The 10,792-nt window shown below is 32.6% G+C and overlaps 1 long non-coding RNA gene across 1 annotated transcript; it reads right to left on the reverse strand.

The window, feature by feature from the left end:
- Nucleotides 1-1,451: 1,451 nt before the first annotated feature.
- LOC145691716 (uncharacterized) lies at nt 1,452-10,159 on the reverse strand. The gene is made up of 3 exons (XR_014132511.1): nt 10,062-10,159; nt 4,465-4,542; nt 1,452-1,695 (listed from the first exon to the last, which is right to left on the reverse strand). It is a non-coding gene; the product is annotated as an uncharacterized LOC145691716 (long non-coding RNA).
- Nucleotides 10,160-10,792: the final 633 nt, after the last annotated feature.

Here is a 10,792-nt window from a genome sequence, read left to right on the forward strand (position 1 = left end):
CGAAATAGTAATTTAAATAAGGTATCCTTTCTATAATCTAAACCATAAATTTCGTGAAGACTCAAGACTAATAACAAGTTTAATAATTTTGAATGTGAGCACAAATGATCAGTTTGCATATGACCTCGTGGCAGGTTAAATTTAGAAGGTTAATATAGACCAAATTATATATTTCCATGAGACCTTAATATGCCGGGATGATACCTAAATACTTTCTTTTCCATTAACATTTAATCTAAATAAAATTTAAGAATTACATTTTATATATTATATCCGTGACTAGAAGTATATTATTTCATGACTATACTCCTTACCTGCGAAATCCAAAGTGAGGCAAATTCGTCACGGCCCGGCTTAGTTCCCGACCTGGTACCGAAATTGCCCACCAGATGGTAGCTCACTTCAGACATAGGCCTGTCAATTATAGATTATCTCTCCCTCTATGTAGTTTTTATCCTTTGCGCTCTTACAAATGTTCTTATACAAAATACATACAAAAATACATTTATTGGGACTATTACGTTACAGGTCCATAGCTTCAATACTATGGGATCTACCGTAGACGTGTCAAGACTTTATTTAGGAACTTGTATGTGCTTTATTCTAATTTTAGTGTTTCAGAATCCTGCGGTACTTTCACAACATTTTTATAGAGGTAATTGGTGAGTACGGCAAATTATGTGCCCTTAGCCAAACTGCCTCGATAAAAATTGTTGCGAGAGTACCTTAGGATTCTGAAACATGTATTTTTGAATAGTCCACATATTAGCTCCTAAGTGAAGTCTTGATCCGACTACGGTAGGTCCCATAGTTATGGAGCTATGGAACTTTAAAGTTCATTTTTTTCATGTGTCTGCCAGCCTATAGCTCCTAAAGAAAGCATTTGTGCACACAGTTTGGTCTATACCTTTTATCTTGTTTTGGTGTCAGGAATCAACTCCCAAACGTTGTCGGTGTTATTTTTGAAACACCCTGTATATATGAAGGAAATTCAATTTTTATATGAGTGTATTGATATTAAGAGCAATTTGTGACACAATAAATGTTAACGGGGAGCACGGTGGTTCAGTGGGGAGCGCTTACCTCTGGTTTTGGCGGATCCCTGGTTCGTTTCGCTTCCAAGTAAGTTTGTGGTCAACAACATCGTGTCCGTGAGTTTTCTTAGGGTCCTTCCGTTTCCTCTCACATGTTCATCCCACCAATCATTTTACCATCATTCATTTTTCTCATTCTTTAATCACCAACTCCTTATCCGAAGGGGAATAATTGAGGGATATTAAATTGAAATACCTCATTTTTTTCAATAGTGTTAACGTGACTAAAGTAATAAATAAGATAGGTAATTGAATTGTTTGGGAATTATTGGATAGGGTAAATATAGCAATTCAACGTTAATAATAAAGCATTTTCACATTTATGTATTTATTTGTTTTCAAATTAGGCATATCATAATTTACAAGTTCAGTTTTTAATGTGGTGTACAACAATACGTCACATTAAAATATATGAGTAATTTGTTTCCTTTACAAATTTTATTCATATCTGAGAATAAAATAAGGTTATAATGATCCATTAAAGTTTCTTACAAGTAGGTTTAAGTTTTTTACCAATTGGTCCGGTTAGTCCCACTGCTCCTTTGCATGCACTAGCAGCAGCACCACGACGCTCCCTTTCTTCAGTCTCATTTCCAAGTACCTGGAAATGCAAAATGTTAGCTGGTGATTTAGAGACTTTACTATTCACTGCATATTGACAATTAAGAAATATTAAATGTTAACATCCTTTTAAGCTTACCTCTGATGCATGGCGTCCCTTGAACGAATCTCGGCCAAGTAAGTTTGTGTCCATGGGTTTTCTCGGGAGTACTCCTCTCTCCCCTTCCACTTTCTCATTCCACCAATTCTTCCCTCTTCATGAATTACTTTAATCATCATGCTCCCTTAGCCTGAAGGGCATAATAGCATGACGTCAAATGTAAGGATAATCCTCTTTCAACTTTTAGAAAATTCAAAATTCAATTATTGTTAAAGGAAGGGAGCATTTTCAAAATATACACTATGTTATGATAGCAAATATGGCGTACGGAAAAAAATAATTCCACCTAGAAATGGATGAGCTAGGAAAACGAAAATGGTAAAATATTCAACACTGTTTGTTTCTTATCCTCAACTTGAGATCATCAATACATTGTACAGTCAGTGACAAAAGTTCTTTACGTCTGATGAAATTAGTTTTGTAAATACTTCCGAATGGAAGGACAATTTGAGTACAGTTTTTAGTAAATTAAAAAGAATGTAATTTTCCGTACTTTCCAACTGTACCGCCATTATTCTCAAAATACATTTTACTAAACGGATACAAGTTTTGTCGTTGACTGTACACAATAAAAATTACACTTTCAGTTATTTCTCTCTCTTTCAATATCTTTCGAAATATACATGATTTATAATGATTTCCTTTCACTGATTTCTTATTCAAATATAATGAAATTTCTCTCACTTTTCGAAAATTGTATTTATTTTAATAGATTTACTAGCTGAACTTGCGCTCTCTACCCAGCGCATCATTCACATATGAACATGTATCTCCTTGTCACTCCCACAATATCTGTACATGGCCCCTTTACAGACACAAGTGAAAGACGTCTTGATAAAAATTGCAAGGGGTACCATAAAGGAGAAATTTCTCGATTATTTTTTCAGTGTCTCGCACCGTTTGCAAGATTGAGCCTACTTCCGGTTGGAGTTTCTAATTCATGTATGATCAGTGTTTTCTTTCTTTTTGCATATAATATGCAAATACATTACATACACAATTAATTATGTCAGTAATATATGATGTTCTTTGGGTAAAACACTTCAAACAATAAAGATTCATGTTAGCCTGAAGGAATGGTTATCCTTCGTTTTTCATTATCATTTGGATAAGAAGAAAACGCCTGAGAGATATACAACTCCTGTATACAAATATATGATGTTGGAATGTATAACTCACACATTATTATGCTTTACTTTTTTTATAGTTTCAGCACTTCCGTGTACTCATAAAAAATGTAATAAAGAAATAACCGCCAAGTTTTTTTTTTAAATATTCAATTAGAACTGGACAATGTACACAAAATTTTGAACCAACCAGCGAAAACGGCACGTTTCTGACTTGGGATTTTCGAGATCTCATTGTTGAAAGGATTGAGGACAAACATATAAACCTAGGATTTATATAAACGCAGATACATAGTTTTTGTTATTTGAGTTGCGCTGCACGTTAACTTTCATCCACTTCATCGTTTAACTGGAAGAAGAGACCAAGGCGACTCAAGAATGGACGAATTTCACCAAAGCATCCGTGAGGGAAGGAACACCAAAACCTACGGGTAAGTACGAGTAGATTAACCAATCCCAACAGCTATGTCGCTTCTCACCAATTTCTATCTTTTCAACATCACAATCTGTCACATTTTGTAAGTGTTCAGTTTTATTTATGTGCAATCAAGGTCAGATCCCGTATTTTATACTTTACCAAATACAGAATTTACAAAATCCTGAGCGCAACTTGTCAGTTCTGACATCCTTAATGTACAATTTATTCGCACGTTATCTGAGCTTTTGACCCGACAAGGGGCGGCTGCACTCTATCATTAAAAATCCAGTTCGTTTCAAAGAAGCCAGAAAAAAAATGATTCTCCAATATAAATGAATGGACTAAAAATTAAAGATAAAGTAGATGTGGTATCAAGTTAATAGTTATATCTTACCTCCTAATTTCGATTTCTGGGTAATTCTGGGGAATTTATGAATAAGTTATACGCTCTGAGAGTTAGCTTGAAAATTGCACATGTAACTAGGCAATAGTGCGTTTGCATTGAAAGTGTGCGTTGGAAAAAAATCGTATCTATTTACGTCAATTTCTAGGACTGCTAATCTATTTCCTAAAATCAAGGTACGTAAAAGAAATAAAAGTGAAAGGAAAGGTTCATTTTGGCTGAATTACGAAAATAGAAATCCCGAATGTACTAACTGCCTAAAAGCATTTAGTCTCAAAGTTCGGGCCTGATTGTATTTTAAGAGGGTGTTGTGTTTTACAAATTTGCTTCGTGTCCAAGCACATGTCTGTCACGATTATAGACTTTTCCAACTTACTATATATTATTTAACCAATTATGGAAAAATAAATCATGAACTCATTGTTAAATGATCAGAAGTATAGAACAGGGTTCGATTTCAGATGGTTGCTTATGCGGTTCGAACTTCACGTTAAGCTTTGGGTCCATGTTATTTGCTGAAAAGAGATGCTAAATCAATCAATCTACGCCAAGCCAATTCATTCTGCACACTCGTTAGAACAAACTGAAATGCGTTCTTTTTAGAATTTAGAAGTTTCTTATATCGTTGCTGATAGTCATTGTTATGTTGCCTTCTTGAGACTATAATTTAAATAACCAACAAGTGCTAGAATTGTACTTACCAAACAGATAACAGAAATGATTACAAAAAGTACAAGAATCTTCTGGTAAGCCATTGCGCTCTTTGGAATTCTAGTGACCTGCAAAAGAGAATTATAAAACCACTTAACAGGAAAAGCAATCTTTTTTCTTTCTTTTTTTTTTTTTTTGCATTAAAAATATTGGAAATAATTTAACATACTCACACTTTTCAACAATTTTCGCTACTAAATTTTTCTTAGTTTCAATTGATCGATATATTTTCGATATTATCGAACATAATCTCGAAATCAATTGCGGTCAACTTGACAAATAGGAGCTAATGGCGTAATACGTGAATGGAGTTAAAGCTCTTTACTATGTTTTCTCCAGAATTTAAAATTCAATTTGCGGTACATCTTCATCATAAGCGTTACCAGAACTCAAAATATTTCTTAACCTTACGAAATCTCTAGAAATAAAATAAGTTGTATTGGTTAGAATTTAAAACTTTATTCGAAAAGTCACTTTTTTTATCAGAAATACCTGCACCGTAACATGTTTACGATAATGGTGTTGGAACTTCATTTAATGGTTTTATTGCAGTAGCTATTTTTTTCTGGCTCTGAACAAAATTGGAGCTCTCAAATATGGTTATTATGGTTTGTTCTGTATTTAATAAAAGTAAATGGAATATGTAATCTTTCTACTGTATGTAAAATGTAACTCTTTGGCAGTTCTATTTTCTTTATCGATGGCTGTACGAGTAAATAAAGAAATACACGACTTTGACTGGGAATAAAGATTATAAAGTTCTCAGTAGAGCAGGTGTCTCCGCTATAATTACTTAGAATATCAAGCCAACAGTATCTTTTCTAATTCTAGTTCTAAATAATCTATCTCTTCCCTCATATTAGGTGAGAGCATACCAAGTCAAAGTATGGATTTGTGTAGCTAACAAAGACGAATATATTCAGCTTTGTGTAAAAGAGCCGCTAGAGGTAAATCTTTCAATATACATTTTAATTATTTATTAAAAGAGAACAAGTACCTAAAGTTGGTCAGTGCATTCTAAATAATTTTAAGTTTATATAACTTTAAAAATCGAACCATGAAACTACATTGACTTAATATACTTGTACAAAGGTAATCTTCTGTACCTGTGCGAGGCCTATTCTAGAACTAACAGTGAAATTTTGCTTTGTACGTTTCATGATTATTACGCAATATTGTAAACCATTGTGAAAATCCGACATTAGATTTAAGTATACTTTATATTCATTATTAATGACTAATCGTTGCTGTAGGATTAATTATTACATAATATTGAAAGCCATTATGGAAGCTGGACATTAAGATGAAATATACTTTGTGTTCAATTATTAATAACTAATTGTTACGTAGAACTAATTATTACACGATATTTAAAACCATTATGGATGCTGGACACAGGAGCGCCACGACCAGGGGGGCTCCGGGCCGACAAATCAACAAAATTCAAAGAATTCATATTATGTCGATAAAAGAACTTTTTTCTAAAAAAATAAAATAAAATAAAATAAAATAAATAAATAAAAAATAACGTTAAATCAGATGTTTTATTAATGATCAGGCCATGGCTAAGTAAAATTTAGTTATTTCATAAGGCCAACACTACAGGCTTAACTTGAGGAACACCAGAGAGAGAGAGAGGGGGGGGGGGTTCTGAGGCCCACACCCATTAGTTTATAATGTAAGTCAAAATACCTAGGCATTCCTTGAGTTTTAATGCCGAGTTATAGTGTCGTCTAAATAATTATTTATCATACATTATTATACAAACAAAAATATATGTTGTTTAATTACTCGTATGCAGAAGTTATTCCAGGCAATTGTTTTGAACTTATTTTCGGACATACTATATTAAATCTTATTATTTTGTTATTTGAAGCACACATTCTCTACAGAGGAGACTTATGTAATATGTTAGTTCTTGCTTTTCTACAATGGAATGTCCCAGTGTCTGCTGTTCTAGTCTTACCTATTAGGACACGTAATAATCTAATTCTGGACAGTCAATTTTACCGTTTAATAATAAATGTAAGAACAAGAGATCAAACACCTATTTCCTTTTTTCTAATGTTTGAAAATTAAAATTCGTTACTATGCCTTCGTAGGGAACATATTTTGGGTATAAAACCGGTTTTCTTGTATGCAAGCATTTTTCAGAATTTAAACCGTTACTGAATCAGAGTATTTAGTGACGTTTGGTGACCAAACAGTGCAACGGTATTCTAATGTTAACCTCACATATGAAAACTGTAAACTTATAGATGTTGATTCTTTGTAGAAATCCTGTCCTATCTTATAAACTAAACCTAGTTTTCTATATGCACAACTGGTAATTGCCTCAGAGCGTTGAGCAAAGTTAATTTGCTATGAAATATAACACCTAGTTCTTTGATAGTATTGGGGGTAGACAAAGAAATACCACTCATTGTGTAGGTAAAGTTAATTGGATTTTCTTTTCTCGTGAAAGATACAGATTTACATTTGGACACATTCAGGACTACTTTATTCTTATCACACGATATATGAACTCTTTGTAGATCCTATTGAACTTTCCCGCAGTCATCAATTGAACTTACTTTGGAGTATAATTTGAGACTCTCGGCAAAAATAACTTGAGAAATTTTAATACGCAGAGGAATATCATTAATAACAAGAAGAAACGAAGGGGAATTTACATTAGATCCTTGAGGGACTCCCGAACTTGAAAATTAACGGTAATGTAAAACATCGTCTGGGATTATTATTCAACTGAAACTCTCTCCAGCCCTCTGTGGGAAGATTTTTTTAATCTTGGAATTTAATATTTGTATCGTTATTTGTATATTCTATGATATTACTATGCTGATGTGTATCAAGTTCGAAATAAGAAGAATAGCACTGAATTTCAATAATTTTCATTAACTTTTGTTTTAACTACAAAAGCCATTCACTTTAAAACATTGACACAATACTAACTTCTTTTATCTTACATTATGATATTAAATTCCATATTTAAATCTAGAAGTACAGAATAAACTCTGGTTGTTTCTCATAATACACTGGGGATGGGTGCCTTGGAATTTTCTTCCCGGGCGCTTACAACCCACGCGGCGGCCCTCGCTGGACATTAGGGTGAAATATACTTTGTGTTCAATTGTTAATGACTGTTGTTGTAGGAAATCTTACTAGTTACTATTGCTAATCAAATTTCATACTATGCTGTGTGATGTACGTAAACATTATTGCTTTGAAAATTGTATACATATAGCATTATATATACATAGAATGTGGAATATTGTCTTACCTATATAACGGTAACTGAAGAATTGAATTGAATCTACATTGTCTGAAGTTCCGTCGCTTATATATATATTCACTATTGAGAAGGAAGTAGAACCAAATCAAGGTAAGATACTTTTGTCCTTAGAATTTCATGATAATAATAATTAAATTCGTATTATCACTAGAAGTGAATTGGTAGTATTTAATTTATCGTAAGATAAATGGGAAATTAAATTTACTTAAATACAAACGAAATGCATTAGGTAAACTAATAGAACATACATGTACTTACGACATACCAACCTTAGGTCATTATTTCAGACAACATACTTCAACATGTTGAATGTTTTTCTTCATTTTTGTATTTTTGAGTTTAGAAGTAAAATTACCTGAATTCTCAGTACACGATGTCCTCATGGTATCATTTATAACATTTAAACACTTTTAAATGCTCATACCTGTATAGGAACAAGTTATTTTCAGGAAGGTTTATTTTGATCATTAAGAAACAACATCGTTAGTCATTATTCTCAAAAAACGCAGAAATAACAGCTCATTCTGGTTGGATTCTTACCTGTGTTCCTCACAATTTTCTTTTTATAAATAATAATAATAATAATAATAATAATAATAATAATAATAATAATATAAATGTGTTTGTGACGTATTTGAAATTCAACGTGTTATTATTTAATCCGAAATATGTCCATTTTTCATGCAAATTATGTATTATAAGGGGTAATTAGTGACAGAATGGGATTTATTAAAATAGTTTTCTGTGCGACACGCTAATTGTTAATATAAAACAGTCAAGCTAATGTGTGTCCCTACCTGTGGTGTCTGTCTCCCTGATCTCAATTGATATCGTAGCGTGCAGGCAGTACTTAACTATCCTTAATTTTTGAATTTCCAAACTATTAACAAAATAATAAAATTATGAAATTCCAGTAACAGTCTTTGAATATGGGATGAACGTGAAAGTTAAAAAGGCAATCGTGATCGTGTTTGGCACGAAACGATCTATATTATCTATATTCTTAATAGAGGACAAGGATTGCTCAGTGGTAGAGTGCTTAACTTTGGTGAGTGAGGTTTCTTGTTCGATTCCCGGTCAAGTAAGTTTCTGGTGGACAACGCCGTGTCCGAAGGTTTACTCCCGTTTGCTCCCACATTCTCAGCCCACCAATTCTTCCAAACTATCGTCTCCTTTTACTATTACTCTATGACTTCAACTAACTTTAACTCTGTCACTTCAACTAACTTTAACTCTATAATTTCAATTAACTTTAACTCTATGACTTCAACTAACTTTAACTCTATGACTTCAACTAACTTTAAATCTATGACTTCACTTGCCTTAATCATCTACCTTAGTATAAAGTTGAACCATACTGGCTCCAAAATTGTAATCGGTCAAATTACATTGAAGGGAAGGAACCACTAGAAAAATATTTAAGAGCATAATTTTCGCCAATAACAAATGCTTTGGGTGCATTATGTGACTTCAACTAACTTTAACTCTATGACTTCAATTAATTTAACTTTATAATTTCAATTAACTTTAACTCTATGACTTCAACTAACTTTAACTCTATAATTTCAATTAACTTTAACTCTATGACTTCAACTAACTTTAACTCTATGACTTCAATTAACTTTGACTCTATAACTTCAACTAACTTCAACTCTCTGACTTCAACTAAATTTAACTCTGTGACTTCAACTAACTTTAACTCTATAATTTCAATTAACTTTAACTCTATGACTTCAACTAACTTTAACTCTATGACTTCAACTAACTTTAACTCTGTGACTTCAACTAACTTTAACTCTCGTCTACTTTTACTATTCTTTTTTTTTTTTTTAAAGTGATCGAATTTCAAAAATGTTTACTAGAAATTTCAAAAAATTACATATTACATACCTAGGTACATTACGAAGTTTTGCAAGCAATGTATGGATTCAGAAAAACTTATGGATATTTTCTTACCGAGTAGAGTATGGCAAAAATCTTAGAAAGGATACTTTGTACATTATCATATAACAAACACGCAATACACATCTGATAGAGATCTGATAACATAACATTAAATAACACCCACTTATCACGTATCATTATATTTATTTTCCATATTTATCTCTCTATTATTATTATCATATTTATTCCTTTATATTCTGTAAAGGGCTGATTTAGTAACAAAACACTAGAATCATCTAATCACATAGGCGTCATCATCCAGCTAATTATCAATTACTCTGTCTTATGAAAACTACAGATTGTACTAACTAATTTAATTTTACTCATACTCATTTAATATCATATACGAACCACAATTGGTACAGCTTTGATGTTCGATCCGAGGCTCATGTTTTCTAGGGATTCACAATATGTTCCTTCCATCATACATATTATTCCACATTTTTTAAAAATCAATTTTGATTCGAAAAAATTGTAATTTCTTTTATATTTTTCAATTTCTAAATCATCCGATACGGACCAGTATCCCTTTAAAACATCCTCAGGAATAGTTTGTAATGTGTCGCACAGATATATAGTAGCGGCGCATTACATCTGGTACCTCAGAATCCACCTTAAACACATCATCAAGCTCATCATAGTCACCATCTTCTTCAAGTGCTTGATTGCCTTTATATGCACAAGTTATAATTGAAACCGACTTCTACTTAAGTGTTCCCATTCCATTGGTTGCAAAACTTGAAAAGTTGCTCTCTTACCCTAGCGACATCCGTTGGACCAAGTTGAGTGACTTTATACAGTACTGCATCTGGTAATCCCTTGAAAAAGTCTTCAAACTTGGCTCGATCTAAACAGTACAAATCAGCATAAAGTTCTTTGTGTGTTCCGAAACGAGTCTCAATATCCGTACTGGCAGTATACATGATTGTGTTGAACACGTTCATTCTGAAGCTATTGATCGCAGTTACAAGTTCTGTTGATTCGTCTCTTGCCTTTTCATCACGTGAAAGTTTTGTCATTGAAATTCATTTCTCTGTAAACTCACTGTTTACTTTCACACTGGAATTAAATCCCTCTAACTA

The sequence above is a fragment of the Thermobia domestica genome, chromosome 8 (genome assembly GCF_964235325.1).
Source record: "Thermobia domestica chromosome 8, izTheDome1.hap1.1, whole genome shotgun sequence".
NCBI classification, from domain to species: Eukaryota; Metazoa; Arthropoda; class Insecta; order Zygentoma; family Lepismatidae; genus Thermobia; species Thermobia domestica.